Raw genomic sequence first — 16,413 nt, 5'->3', positions numbered from 1 at the left:
GGCTCCATACTGCAAAGAGTGCTACTATGAGATCATTAATAGTGTGGGGGCAAAGGAATGCTATTCTACATGCAAGGAAAATCTATACTGAGCAGCTTATTGGCATTATTTAAAAAAGGATGCTAAAAGAATGGAAAGCAAGAAGAAGTACATCTATAACTCAGGATTAAATAGAGTAGTTTGCTGTGATTGGGGATTCAATCCAACCTTGATCTTTGCTATTCCTATGTAATTGGTAAGTTATTTTTAAAAATAATACCTCAATACAAGTGGAATCCTTTATTTCTCTAGCCTTTTCTGACACACACATACACATGTAATATGCTTTAATAGATTTGACCAGGAGTCTTTATATATCTCTCACACACACACATACACATGTAAATATCTACATGAGAGATGGATTTGAAATTTCACAGCTAAATCATGAAGAAAAAGCATTTAAAACAGTAAAAAAAAGAAAACAAAAGAAAAAAATCATAAGGATAATAATTTCTAAATAATTGAAGAAATTAGCTGATCCTACATAAAGCACATTATTTTTCTCCATTAACAAATAACTACTTGTCATTATGTAATACTAGTCATAGATTGAAAAATAAATAAAAAAAGAAAAAAAACTTGGCTTTAGGGATCAGGACAAATGCAGACTGTACATATACAGGAGTACATCATAACTTTGGAGGAGAGCACTATTGATTGTAATTAATACGTTTTCATGAAAATACCCAGCTTCCTTTTCTTTCTTAAAACACTTACCCTTATTATTACTAATTTTCGCTTGACTTCGATCCAATAACATTAGGTTTTTAATTCCATGCACTGAGGTAATGGAAAATCAGTAGAGATAGATATTATATATATATATATATATATATATATATATATATATATATAATAAGGGTATCACTTGTGATATCTCCAAGGTACTATGGAACTAGATAGGTTTAAGAGGTAAAAAAATTCAAAGGTAAGAGTTTACTTCTAATGTTACTAGAATGGCTTAAAACATGCTTGTGGCATCAACCCCCCACCCTCCAAAAAAAAAAAAAGATTTAAGGCCAGCATAATTGGTGTTTCCAAACTAATTCACAGGAAATTAAAGAGAGGCAAAATAATATATATAAAAAAATGAAATTAAATGGCATCAACAAAACAAAACATCTAAGCATAACTATTTTATTGGGACTAAAAAAAAATTACACAAATCATGCTAAGGAAGGAAAGATAAAATAATTTCCAAAGAAGAGTATAAACAGTTCATCTTCAATTCCTAATCACCCAAACAAAGCAATACTTGCTGGAGACCCGCTTTCTCAATGAACATTGGCCCTATGAGAATGTATTTCAATAAGAAGATAGGAATATATGGTAATAGAAGATTTAAGAGGTACAAGCAAAATCTTTATCATAAACATATAACAGTTGACAGTAAACAAAAAGAGAAACTATTTAATAAATAATACAAGGAGAGCATGAAGAACATTTAGTATGAGTGTGAAAACATGAAGCTAAAAGAGGTTACCAAAAAATTTCTAACATTTGGCATTTGAGCACATCTATCTATACGTTGTAAATCATAAGTGGTAGGAAACATGAACTTGGCTTGGTAAATAAGCTTGCTCAAAGTAGATAACCAATATTGACCACCTCTTTCATTATATAAGTAATAAATGATTATATTGAAGAAAATTTGAAATGAGGACAAAATATTTTAAGTATACAATGCTATGTAGTCAACTATTGCCTTCATATAATCAACAGTAATCTCTCAGCCTAGATGAATTAATATTTTTTTTTTAAAGATAAAGCCACTTAAGTAAGTCAATCAATTAGAAATAAAAAAAAGTTAATAGAACAGTTCCATATCAAACAGTATATATTCATACCTAATGTATGATATGATCAATGCCAAGTATATAGAAAGAACAAAATGAAAATCCATGAAATGCATTGGTGGCTTTATTTATTTATTTTTATTAGCAAGTTACACATGTACACAATGAGTGTTGAACCCATTATCCCACACTCCAACTACCACTTCTAAGGGGAAGAAGAGCTAGTTGAGCGGGAGCTCATTCGCAACCCACGCCCTCACCTTTTAGGTTCAACCAAAGCTAACTTTCTAAAGAAAGGATATCTTTCCAACCCCAAGAGTTAGAAGGCTTAACCCTGACACTAAAGATACTTTAATCCTTACGAACAAAAAGTGACTGCCTCTTAGCACTTCACCAAGTCACACCAATTGACTCTCAATGCATTATGAAAATAAATTAGTTACACAGCCATGAGAGCAATAGCAGGTAGAGTCCAAGAGTTGGTCTGAGACAAACCAAAGAGACACTAATCCATTCTCATTTTCTAGACTCCCAGTCTCTTAAATTTTTCATCTATTACTCTTGTCAAAGCTCATATGTACAAACTGAAAGATTTGGAAAGTAAACTGAGAACATGTGTGGACAGGTTCTAGAAGGTTATCATGCATAAATAAGTTTCTTGTCATCTGGTAACATTGGTGATACCCAATCGCCAGCACATATACGCACTGCTTATGCCTGATATTACTTGCCTATGTACATCTTATGGCGTCCAAGGGAAAAAAGTGCACACTTCTCACCGGAATGTAGAAGGGTCTGGTGGCATTGAAAGCAAACAAATAGCCACTCCTTATCAAGTCACTAATTTCTATACAGTCAGATTTGGCTAAATGAGGATGTTTTAAAAAAATTTGAAACCTCCTATTCTTTTTTTTTTCTTCCCCTTATTGGTAAATTACACTTCTACCCATGTGTCTTGAAGCCACTACCTCATTCCAGAAATTCACTCTTACAAGGGCAGGATATGCTATTTGAGATAAAGCTATTTAGTCAAGTTGGTTGTATAATAAATACAACACAATTTATTTAGTAACATACTAAATGAATTAGTTCTAATAATTAACAATTCTCCCAAAAGCTTAAATTATTAGGAAATTGTGAATTTAATCACTTAGCCATAATTCTAACACCCCATCATGTGTGAAACTAAACTCCCCCTTAATAAGTAAGGCTCAACAAGTAGGATTTTTTTTGTTTTTTAACATTTTAAATGGGAGCAGAGTGGAGACATGGATCAAACTCAAGACCTCCTACTTTGATACCATGATAAATTACCAACTCTCCCAAAAGCTTACGCTGTCAAAATTCTAACAGGTTCTACAATTTGATTCAGTCAACTTGGTATGTATCATAAACCTGAATTGAATCATATTGTTTCCTTTTTGACGAGTAATATTTTTGTAGAAATGAAAAAAAAAATTGTTTTAAGTTGAGAAAAATATTGTAGAGCGATTATAGAGAGAGCAGAAGTGATTAAGAGAAAGAGAGAACACACAACATGGCTCCGCCTAAGAGCTTATGTCCATGGGATAAAGCCCTAGCGGCTACATCTTATTGAATTCTCAATTGCGGTACAGAACCCAAAGTAGGGTTTACATACTATAGAAACCTAAACTAACCATTGATTAACTCAGGGTTAGTATGTTTGTTCTCCAAGTACATGGGTCTACAAAACCCATATCTTTAACATAAATAAGTTGTCTTTTACTAAGATGGGAAACTATCAAAATGGGTGGACAACAGCATCTACCCATATATATCAGGAAGAAACTTATTGTACATTATTAGCTTAAAAAAGATATAATGATATGAAAGAATCATAAATCCTAACACTTTGTTCAAAGAAATCAGTAACGAATACAACCCAACAGGGAAAAAAATCATTGATAAGATAAAACCTTAATGGTGTTCAGTTCCGTTATGTCAAATTTTGCCTTCTTCTGGATAGCTCTTCGCGTGTATTGAATTGCGAGTTTCACCTAGAATTGGCAAAGAGGATAAGTAAAAGTTATAAAAGTCCTTAGAAATAGAAAAAAGGTAAAGTACAGGTGACAAGAGACCATAAAAAGACTTATGCAATTGGGCCTCAAGCAAAAATAAATATGAATGGTCAAAAGAAATTGTACATTTAAGGGTGAACACATATGTGGACCTTTTAGAGATGAGGTAAATAGCAAATATAGAAATATGCCTGACAAGAACAAGATTTAGCTGTGGCTCGTGGGTCTTGAACAACCTAATATGTTTTTCAGTGGCTATCTGAAGCAGATTTAGAATCTAAATCCATATAATAAAATATAATTATAAATGTTGATCTCATATATATATTTTTTTAATGAGTATGTAGATCTCAGAATTTTAACTATAAATGTTGGTCACTGGGAGGCAGAGGAACTCCTGTCCATTGAGCCCAGTCATATACACGTTGCTGCCAGAGCAAACTCATAAAGCTATCAATCAAATTAATGAAAATTTTCTTTAGTAAGATCAATTCCATCAAAGTAATCCACACCCAATAAGCTTAGTCAACAATAAACTTAGGCACCAAAAACTTTTAGAATTCATCAAACTAACCAAAAACCACGCCAAATTACTAAACCCTTCACTCAAATTAACACCAAAACAGTGACAAGGTGTCATAATTCACAACTAGGCAATTACTTATAAAGCGTGTTTACACTATTGGCTAAAAAGCACCACAAAATTTGAGAATTCATCAAATTAATCAAACCCAAGTACAATTCCCAAACCCCTTCACTCAAGGTATCATAATTAATAAACAAGGTACCATAATTAATAAAATTCATAATTTCAACTTGAAACTGACTTCCCCAACTACTTATAAACCTCAATTACACAAAATTTGCATAGTTTTCGACAGAGTAACCAAAACCCATTTATCTAAAATGCACCACAAACTTTGACAACCCATCAAACTAACCAAAACTCACAAGCCCCCTTCACTCAAATTACCACCAAAACACAAAAAAGAAAAAAAAAAAAAAAGCTATCATAATTCCCAAAATTCAAAACCTTATCAGGTGAGACAGCGTCGAACACGTAAACCTCACCTTGGAACGAGAGCGTGAGCTGGTCAGAGCCACCGTTCTCGGTGTTCACCAGAGGATAATCGGAGCCACCGAGCACAAACACGGCATTGGGAGCAACTTCTTGGACGTCACCGTTTAGCGTCGACACTGTGGCAAAGTATTTGCCTCAAAAGTGAATCAAAGTTCCAAAATGCCATCTTTGAATCAAATCCAAAAATGGGTACTTGGGTTTCCTTGAAATACCACATTAAAAAAAAAAAATTCAATTCTAACAATCACATAAAAACTAATGTCATTGCCAAAACATAACCATATTCTCAGAACACCAACAAAAAAAACACAAAAAAAAACCCAAAAAGATCCGAAAAACCCTAGGTCACATCATGAAATTCCAAAATCTAAAATTGGAGAAAGAGAGAGAGGCAGAGGAATATGAGAAGCAAAAACGACAAAGTATTGAGAAGAAAAAGAGAGACTACCTTCGGCACGGTGAGCTACGAACGGCTTTGACAATGAGCTACGATTGCTTAAGAGACTACCTTCGTGACAGTGGGCTATGATTTTGCTTCAGCACTGGGCTACGAATTTGCTTTATGAATGAGTGAGTGAGTTTGAGAGTGAGTTTCAGAGGGCGGAGCGAAAGGGTGTTCAAGTGAGTGAGTGTTTGAACTTTAAGGATTTTGTAATGAGCCGTTTGAAGTGGTATGGATTTTTTTTTTATTATGCAGATTTTGAGTCTTATAAACTCGATTTCTACATGACTCCACGTACCAAATTTTCCCAGGTAAGGTAGCACAAAAACATTGAACTCGAGCTTTAGAAACTCGAGTTCTACGTGGCAATTTAGACTTTGAGTCTTATAAACTCGATTTCTACATGGCTCCACGTGGCAATTTTGTCCAGGTAAGGTAGCACAAAAACATTGAACTCAAGGTTTAGAAACTCGAGTACTAATTAAATCTCGAGTTTTAGAAAATCGAGTTGCTAGTTTCACATATACTTTCAAAACCGGCCAACTAACGAAATTGTTAAAATATTATTGTTATTTGGAAAGGGTGTTCGACGTAAAAGCATTGTTTTACACCAGTTCTGGACCGAATTTAATCTCATACTATTAATAAGTGATTATAAAGTTTTAAGTGGTGAATTCATGTGTAAGTAAAATAATTCAATTATTCAAAACCAAAAAAATATACCCAATTACAAGTTCATACCAATGGTAAAATGACAATATATGTACTGTGGGTATCTAAAAGAATTCCTTTTGTTTCCCACAAGTTTAAAAAGAAGAGCATTGTTAATTTTTTAGAGACACGACACATCTTGGGAGAAAATTTCAAGCTACTCTCAGTTAGAACCTACCACTCACCACAACAGAAAGGTAGTACTCCTATAAAGGTCTGAAATTTTTTACGTACTTTTCCATGGTTCTAGACTTTTTGTTTTAATAGTTGTTGGGGACTTTTTTGCGACAAGGGTAGAAAATGTGAAAACGGCTCAAATCTCCCCTGGGTTCTTTAGAAGTGTTTATTGTGTAGAATCAAGCCCAAAATTCCAAAATTATAATAAATAAAAGGCTAATGGTGCTTTGACAAGAGAGAATCAAAATGCCAATAACAAAAATGCAGAAATAGCATAAAAACATAATAGGTTTGAAACTTCAACCCACAATCAGCAAGAAGAGGAAATTAAGAGAAGTTGTGAGGAAGAGAGAGAAGGTTCCACTGTACCCATATTTCCACCCCTATACTTCAGAATTGCGAGGATGTTAGCTGGGTGAATGGGCCTAACAAAAGTGCAGAAAGAGCATAAAAACATAGCAGGTCTGAAACTTCGACCCACAGTCAGCGAGAAGAGGAAATTGAGAGAGGTTGTGAGGAAGAGAGGGAAGGTTCCCTTGTACCTATATTTCCACCCCTAAGGTTTAGAATTGTGAGAATGTTTCCTGGTTCAGTGGGTTTTTGCTCTCAAGTTTCAACTCTACGAGGAAAACATGATTTTTGGTTTTTTAGTTGAAGAAAGACTTTTGTATTGAGCTTAGGGTGTTGCTCTCAAAATAAAATGTGATCCCCTTGTTTTGAATTTGATTGTGGCATTTATATTGAGTTGGGGTGCTCTAAGTGATTGGTTTTTGGTCAATAGAAGAGGATTTTATCCCCTATGACATTATTTTGGTGTCTTGGCTTTGGTTGTTTTTGTTTAGGGAAGAGTTTGGAGTGCTTCTAACATGATTTAAGAAATGCTTGACTAAGCCCTCATTGGCTCCCCCTTTTTAGTTGTTTCAGACCATTAGGAGACTCCCCTGAATGAGAGCTAGTAGCTGAAGTTGGCCAATGAGAGCCAACCATTTTTAAAGAAAAAAAAAAGGGTTCGGGTAGAAACTTTGGGTCATAGTCAGCCAGAGCATAAAAGCTGTTTTGCGAGGAAATTTCGGGTACAAGACCTCCTCTATGAGCCTGAGGTGCTACTAGTGTTTCTTGCCCACTTAGTAGCATGCATGTGTTGGGCTCATGCAAGAGGTCCAAAAGGAACCGACTCATACCCTCCAAACCACACTTCCTCAATTTCCCCAATAAGTCACATGGGCTTGGGTCATGCTTAAAAGAATCAAATATAATATAATACATAAATTGAGCCCACAAGGAAGTCGGGCTTGGTTGAATCAAGCTTGTAGAAAATGTGTTGCGAAAATGGGTATCAACAATAGTCAATAAAGCTAATACCACAACAAAACTCAAAAACTTTTGCCACAACTTACTTATATATCAAATTATAAGCGGTATAGTAAAAATAGTGGATTCATGTGGATATACAACTCTATCATTTACAACTCATCACATGAGCAAATTATGACAAATTTGTGGGTTTTATTGTGGAACTTGCGAGATTTTGAGTTTGCAAATGAACAACAATGACGCAAAAACTATAACAGAAAGATGAAGAGAGAAGAAAAATAAAGAGAGAATTTTATTGAATGATGAAAAGTGTTTATACAAGCTCAAAGAAAATACATTACACAAATCGCTACTTATATAGCACAAAATAGATACAATAACGTTCTAAGAGATTCTATCATAACTAAATCATAACAACCCTATAACAACTTCCGAATTTTAAGGGAGCACAATTATCATCAAGGCTCTGTGTCAATCTCTGTAACTAAATCAACCTCGAGCACTTATGAAGAACAAGGCAAGTCTTGAAAACCTGGACTGAGGAAAAGATCAAAACAGTGCGTTCCACTAATATGAAATGTCACCTTTTCTTATACTTCGCTTAAAACCCTTTCTCACTTAAGTCACACGACACCGTTTTGATCTTAGCATCAAGTTACTGTTGAGCTAAACTAGCCATTACTCTGAAACTTCTTGTTCTTCCAATTTCATCTTCAAGTTATTACTCAAGTCCTCACTTGCTCTATCAGTACTAACATTGCACTTTAATAATACGAACTAGTCGCAGACCCACGTAATACATGAGAATATTATTAAAGATTATTTTGTGGTTAAACTTAATTATTTGAAAGTAAAAAATTGTTAAGAATCATTTTGTGAATCGTCAAAAGAAAATTCTTACCACATAAGTTAGTAAACTACCATTAATAAAAATAATAATAATAAATGCCCAAAGATATATAACATAATTTATCAAATTATTAAAATAAAATTTTGTTAAGAAATCATTTAAATCATCCGTCAAATATATGGCCTACCCTAGAAACTTCATAATTAATTATAGTGTAAAGTAACTATGGCTATTACAAAAACAATGAATTCAAATTGGCTTTTAGTGTAAATTTTTATGTGGTTGACGATTACTCTCATACTTGTGCACTCCATGTTATGGTTTGTTTTATATATATATACACACATAGAGAGAGAGAGAGAGAGAGAGAGAGAGAGAGAGAGAGAGAGAGAGAGAGAGAGAGAGAGAGGTGTGAGTAGAAATATAATTATTATTTGAATGATTATTGTAATTTATTGATAATAATTAATAAAAATAATAATTAAAACTTAAAACTTATTTTTTTCTAATATAATAGAGGCGACTAATAGATTGTCATTTAAAATAACTAAAACAACAAAGAACATGCTCATATAGTCAGACGTTTGTATTACCTATAAGCAAACAAAAAGTCATTCCTATAGTGTTTGATGTCTTTTATATTTAGCAAACCATTTTAGCAAGGACTTTGATTTTATTATTCTTGTGGGGGAGATGGGCCTAGGAGTGCATATTAATATGCATATTGGGCCGAAGGCCCAAGCCGAGGACACTAGGCAGTCCCAGGATGGGGAAACATCTTAAGGTTCTGTGTTAGTTTATAGAAAAGCAAATTCTGATCATGATCATCCGAGAAGTTGGTCCAAAGAGGAATATATCCTTGGATCAGCTAAGCAAAGGTCGGAATGAGTTGTCTGCCATCCAGAGGCAACGTCGCATGAGATTTTGTTAATAAGGTTGTGCAACACAGGGGTATAGGACAAAGGAAAGCCATGAAATATCTAAAGAAAAAACTGCTGCCACCACATTGAATGCTCTGCAGCTAACTCTCTGGCCGCATTAATGAGGAAGTGATGTCTGAGTAGCAGAGTTCAGTCTTACAGCTATCTTCAAAAGCTTTAAGAGGGGACTGATGGGACAAGTATCCTGACCGACAATCTGATCCATACGTGGAGGGTAGAGAGAGAAGAAATGGAAGTATAAAAGGAAGAGGAAAGCCCCAAGGTGGGGAGGGGGGAGAAAAGGAGAGAAAAATACTGTAGACTTAATATTTTTGTAATATGTCTTTAAGAAGAAAGAAATATAAGAACCAGTTCCTCAGCTTGAGTCCGAGGACAATTTTTCATCATAGAAACTAGTCCATCAATATTGTTTTGTGATCTTGGGCCCTTACTGTTGTTAGCTAAGCTCATGAGAAACCAGATTTCAAACTCACTCTCTATAAATTTATTGTATTGGGCTCTTTGGGTCTATACCCTTCCTATTATTGGGCTTAGGTACAAATTGTGACCTTACAATTGGCACCATTTATGGGAAATCCTGTTGTTTCATTGAGTTTAACGTTCAACTATGGTAGGTTCATGTCCTCACCAAGTTGAGTCTATGGGGTCCCAACATCGAGAGTACTCCCTTAATCTTGAGCGAGGCGGAGACTGGAAGGGAGTGTGCATACTGCCCATACTAGCAAGAGTTAATTACTGGGTGGGAGCCATGCCTCCTATGCAGCGCGTGCTAGAGGCATGTAGTTGGAGATTGATCACTTGAAGAGGAAGTTACTCCATAAGCGACGAAAACGAACCCTATCCACTTCTGACCCCTCTTCTGGCGATGATGAGACGGTAGCTACAGACCCAAATCAAGGACTCCCCCTTGTGAGTCATTTTCGTGTGAAGGGGATAGCTTGAATGGCCACAGAAATAAAAGTTTGTCTTGTAAAGGCCTGGGAAATGACGCCATGAATAGGGCGCTGAACCAAATTGCTAAATCACCTTTCACGCGCAGCATTGAAGAGGGTAAACTTCCTTGGCGGTTCACTCAACCAACCTTCACCATGTACAATGGACGGACAGACCCTGTAGAGCATGTGAGCCACTTCAACTAGAGGATAACTATACACTCCAGGAATAAGGCTTTGATGTGCAAAATGTTCCCATCCAGTTTAGGACCTATTGCAATGAGGTGGTTTAACGGCCTGGGGGTAGGTTCTATAGATTCTTTTAAAGGACTCACCTGGGCATTTGAGTCCCGTTTTATTACATGTAGTAGGGTTCCTCGGCCCTTGGACTCCTTTTTGTCTATGACTATGCAAGAAGGAGAAACTTTGAAAATGTATTCAGATAGATACTGGGAGATGTTCAATGAGATTGATGGAGATTTTGATGATGTGGCCATAAGAACTTTCAAGGTCAGCTTGCCCACCGAGCATGATCTAAGGAAATCATTAACAGGAAAGCCGGTTAATAATGTACGTCAGCTTATGGACTGCATTGACAAGTATAAGCCAATTGAGTAGGATCAACAATTAAGTAAAGACAAGGGGAAGGTGGTCCCTCAGGACAGGAGGGACTTCAGGTCAAATCGGTTCAACAATAATCGTCATTGGCGAGATTTTTCTGGGCAATCCGGGGTTGTTGTGGCACCACAAGAATTTAACTTAGTGTTTCGAGAACCAGTGCATCAAATCCTAGAGAAAATCAAGAATGAACCATTTACCTAGGGGTGTCCACTGACCCGCTCGCCCGCCCGAACCAACCCGAACCAAAGGTCCACGGGCGGCTCCGAATTAGTCTATGGTCGGTCACGGGTTGCCAAAAGAAAAAACCGAATATTTCAGTTCGAATTCGGGTTTCAAAAAATTTCACCCGTAAAACCCAAACCGACCGAATTATTTATTAAAAAAAAAAAATACTTCATAAGACTTGACAACACATGCCAGGAGCAGCCCATGCCCAGGCAGCCCAGTAATGCCCAGCCCGAGTCTCAAAGTAACTTTTTCTCACACACCATCCCAACATCCATATCAACCGTCCATCTCAAATTGAAATTTAAAATCAATGGTGTTGATGAGAAACCAACTAAGCATGATATGATTGATTAGGTGTTACACAGTGGCACAATAACCCATTCTAACTCAACTATTAAAATCGAAGATGAAGAGCCAATCTAACGATGAGAGTTAAATGGGAAAGATCTGATATCTCTCTATTCCTCTCACAAGTCTCTTCATCAGTTTTCACTTCAAACTTCAGAGACAATTCGGTCATGGCTTTGGCTTCCCATTCACGCCTCCTCCCCTTTTCACTCTTCCTCACCTCTTCAGTCTTCACTTCTTCAGTCTCAGACTCTCAATTCTTTACATAGCTCTCTCAAGCTCTCTCAAACTCTCACAGTCTCACACTCTCTAAAGGCTAAACCGTTTCTAAACTGTCTCACACTCTCTTCACTGAGTCAGTAAGGTAATTGTTCTCTGTTTCTTTTTTGTTAGTCTTGTTGGTTTCATTTGTTATGGAAATCGAATGTTAAAATCAAATAAACCCATAGATTCATACTATGAAACCCTAACTAAAAAAAACTTAGAAACCCTAACTATTTTACTTTTGTTCTTTAGTCTTTTCTTTAATCAATTTTAATCCAGTTTTAATTTATCCAAGATTGAAAGCTAACTCCAAGTATCATTTTCTGCCCTCAAGTTTGAACCCATACACCCACGGTTTTAAGATATGGTTTGTTAATTATGTGATGCTTGTAAATTGTAGTGATACCCAATTATGGTGCTCTTAGCTTAAATCCAATGAGTATTACAATATGTTGTTTGGTTATTATTCCATTTTTGGGTTTCCTAAATGAATTGTTAACATTAGATATTATTTTAATAATTTTCTGAACTTATCATTTTCTTTATTTGAGCAGTCAATACCCTTTTTTTTTTATTTGGTTTATTTGAGTTCAAATCATGGAGTTTAATGTTGTGAACTGGTAACTTTCTATTGCAAGTCACCTTTAAAAAGTTGAGATTCTTAAGGTGGACAAAAAATTTGAGATGGAGGGAGTCTATGATTCTTTTTTGAGTAAATTTTGAGTATCTATTATTGCTGAAGTTTTTGGGCATATGTTGCTCTCGCTGATTGTGAGACGCTACTACTGACACGCATGTTAAGATTTGAAGTGGTTTTATTTTGTGCTTAGTGTGGAAGGAACTTCTTGTACCTTTATGGACACTGAAAGACTTGGATCAATAAAAATCAGTAATGCTTCTCACCTTGTTTGAGTGGTCTCAGATTTGGAGTTTTACTCATTGAGCAACCATATTTGAGTTTCATTCTTCTCTTAGATTTGATGATTGATTTTTTTGATAATCATTTGATGGTTGATTTTTGTAATTGCTTGAGAGCCTTTATTTTTTTTTATAATCATTTAATAAAGATTCATTACTTATAAAAAAAACTTTGGGAACTTTCACTTTGGCTAGCTTTTTCGTAAACTAATCTAACTGATAGAGTATTTTTTTTGATGCATTAATGTGGATTGTGGATGCTTTTGATTTTGCTTTTCTATTAGTTTGTAGCTTTGTATGTTCTCTATTGCCCAAATTAGACAAGGTTTATTTAACATTTTCGTTATAGAATCTTATGGAAGTTTTAGTTTACCTTCCTTTGTTTATAACACATTTAACACCAGGAAGTTGATTATACGAGAAGATTGTTATAATGTGACTGTTCCTAATTTTGGGTTGTGTGGTTATTATTTATTATTATTACTATTAAAGCTATGAATTATACTTGTTACTCTAGTTTGCTAATGCGTTTCTTTGTTTTTTTAGGTCATGGAAACCTTCGCTAATGAACCCTCTGTCCAAACACCAACTGCTACAGAAGATGTTGGTGCTATTCCCACCCAAGTTGAAGATTCTGCTGCTACCCAAGCTGAAGCAGTTGCTGCTGCTGAGTTGCCCCCAGTTCCACCATTCCAAGTGAATATGACAACTCCTGTTAGTGGTACTTGTAGTGGTAGGAAAAAGTCACTTGCTTGGGCTTATTTTGAAAAAGTAAAGATAGGCGAGGGTGATACTAGTAAAACTAAGGCTATTTGTAATTATTGCCAAAAATCGTATAATGCTGATAGTAAAAGTTGTGGTACTAGTAATTTGTTAGCTCATGTGCCAATATGTCCCATGAACCCTAATAGAGATGATCTAATTAAAAGGCAGAAAACATTAGCTTTTGAACCCAAAAAGGATGGAGAAGACGAATTCCACCTTATGTCAACAACCTTTTCTATTGAGACTTCTAGAAAGGCATTGGCCAAAATGATTATAATTGATGAGTTTCCTTTTAGGTATGTCGAGGGATATGGGTTTAAGAAATATGTAACTACCTTACAACCTAAGCTTCGATTAAAGGATATCCCATCTCATCAAACTATGACTTGAGATGTGATTGGCATTTATAATAGTGAGAGAGAGAAGCTAAGGAAATCCTTGAAGGGTTGTAGGGTGTGTCTCACTACGAACACATGGACTTCTGTTCAAAATTTAAATTATATGTGTCTCACATGTCACTTTATTGATGATGCTTGGAAATTGCATAAGAGAATTTTAAATTTTTGTCAAGTTGAAGACCACAAGGGGGAGACTATAGGTAGAAAGATTGAGATGTCATTGCGTGAGTGGGGTATTGATGGGATATTCACCTTGACAATAAAATAATGCTAGCTCAAATTTAACAACAATTAAATTTTTGCAAAGGGTGACTAAAGATTGGAATGGGACAGTTTTAGGAAATGAGTACATGCACATGAGGTGTTGTGCCCATATCCTAAATCTCATTGTGGGGGAGGGTTTGAAAGAGATTGATGCATCTGTTGCTAAGGTGCGTGAAGCTGTGAGGTATGTGAAGTCATCACCCAATAGAAGTCAAACTTTTAGGAGTTTTATGGAGAGGTTAGGTATGGAGTCTAAGAGTCTTCTTAGTCTAGATGTACCTACTAGGTGGAACTCAACCTATATCATGTTAGAAACTGCTAAAAATTTTGAGAAAGTGTTCCTTCGAATGGATTTTAAAGATGATGGTTATTCGTCGTACTTTAGGACCAAGGAAGATAGTGGTGGTTTGGGATCTTTGTGTATGACTGATTTCCAAAATTGTAGGTCATTTGTGAGTTTCTTAAGGCTTTTTTATAATGCAACGAAGAAATATTCCAGTTCTTTGTACGTTACTTCAAATGCCTCCTATGATGAGATCTTTGTTATTCAGGAGAGTATTTCCAATTTAGTTAAATCCCAAAACACTTTCTTGAAAAACACAGCCACAAACATACAAACTAAATTTGAGAAGTATTGGGGGAAGGGGAGAAAATTAATCCTCTTTTGTATGTGGCTGTGGTTCTTGATCCACGAAAAAAATTGAGGTTTTTAAAGTTTTCTTTTTCTGAAATTTATGGGAATTTAGTTGCAGAAGTGATGGTTGATAAAGTGAAAGATCTTTTGTATAAGTTGTATAATTTTTACTCTTCTATTCATTCACCAAATGTGCAAGAACAAAGTGGGAGTGAGAGGTCAAAATTGGAAAGTGATGGTAGTGATCCATATGTGATGGTTCACTCGCGATATGAACGTCTTTTGCAAGTTGAGCAATATGCAGGTTGTAGTAATGAGCTTGAGAAGTATTTGGCTGAAAACTGTGATGGTAGAAAGGATGTGAATTTTGAGATATTGGAGTGGTGGAGGGACAATTGTAGTAGGTACCAAGTGTTGTCTAAAGTTGCTACGGATGTGCTGGCTGTACTAGTTTCCACTGTTGCATCTGAGCCTGCATTCAACACTGGAGGTTGAATTGTTGATCCATTTCGAAATTCAATATCTCCTCTCATGGTTCAAAACCTTGTATGTTCACAAAATTGGCTTCAAGCCACAGTTCCTTTTCTCATCGCCAGTTAAGGGATGATGTAGAGGCATTGGAGGAGTTACTTGACTTAGGTAATATGTTTAAATTCTGAAATTTAGTCTATTAATTTTATTGAATGTCTTATGTATTCAAGCAAAATTTAATCTATTGTGTTTATTTCCTATTCTTTTCTAGTTTTAAATGAACAACCAACAGCAAGTGCCAACTCAAGCAAGGGTTCCACTTCAGGCAAACAACCCTTAATTAGCATTGATGATTAATCGTTGACTTGGTATGATTCTGCCTTTAGCCTCCTACTATTATAAACTTGATTTCCTTACTAGTTGGTCTTGTATTTGGTACTAATGTATTGTTTGTTGAATATATTTTTGCCTATTGTAGGAGGATGGTAATTTATTTTGTAAAGAAGGTAGCTTTTTGGGAATATTTTGGAAGCTTTTTTGGACATATCGTTTTTCTAACTTGTAACGATACTCAACTGTCAATGCTTATAGAAAAGAAATCTTAGTTCATAGGTTTTCTTTTCTATTAGTTATAGACTTATAAACTTTAGAGTAGTCATTCAATGCTTTGGAAAAGCTATTTTTTGGAAATATCTATGGTATTTGATTGTTGTAACTAGTTATATTGCTTGGAACATTGTATAACTACCAAGCTTTTTGCCTTATGGGTTACTGCCCAAAAACTTGCGGTAACTGCCTCTATGGTACTATTGGAGTTTATTTGTTGCTGGAAATATTATTTGTTGTGGTTGGCAGGTTTTATAAGTGTTGAGTTACTAACTTACTGCCTAGGTGCTTAGTGTTGTTTAACAGATTACATATTATTTGTTGTGTTTATTTTTTATGGTTAATGTGGGAAAGATTATGTATGTGGATTGATAGGTGCTTCTTGTTTCAGATCATAGGTGATAAAAAAAAAAAGAAGCTTTTTGGTGTGTTGTGTTGATCACAGGTGATAAAATGAATAGGCCTTTTTTGGGCCTTTTAGATATGTCCTAATTGATGGCCTAATTGGTCTAGTGTAGTTAAGCTTGAAGCCCTTTTTTTAAATAAATTTAGTAAAAAGAGGCCCAATTTG

General features: G+C 35.4%; 1 pseudogene; it reads left to right on the top strand.

The window, feature by feature from the left end:
- The first annotated feature begins 13,253 nt into the window (after positions 1-13,253).
- LOC142607284 (zinc finger BED domain-containing protein RICESLEEPER 2-like) lies at positions 13,254-15,593 on the top strand (annotated as a pseudogene).
- Positions 15,594-16,413: the final 820 nt, after the last annotated feature.

Source organism: Castanea sativa, chromosome 8 (assembly GCF_040712315.1).
Source record: "Castanea sativa cultivar Marrone di Chiusa Pesio chromosome 8, ASM4071231v1".
Classification (NCBI taxonomy): Eukaryota; Viridiplantae; Streptophyta; class Magnoliopsida; order Fagales; family Fagaceae; genus Castanea; species Castanea sativa.
This window is presented reverse-complemented; position numbering and strand designations above follow the sequence as displayed.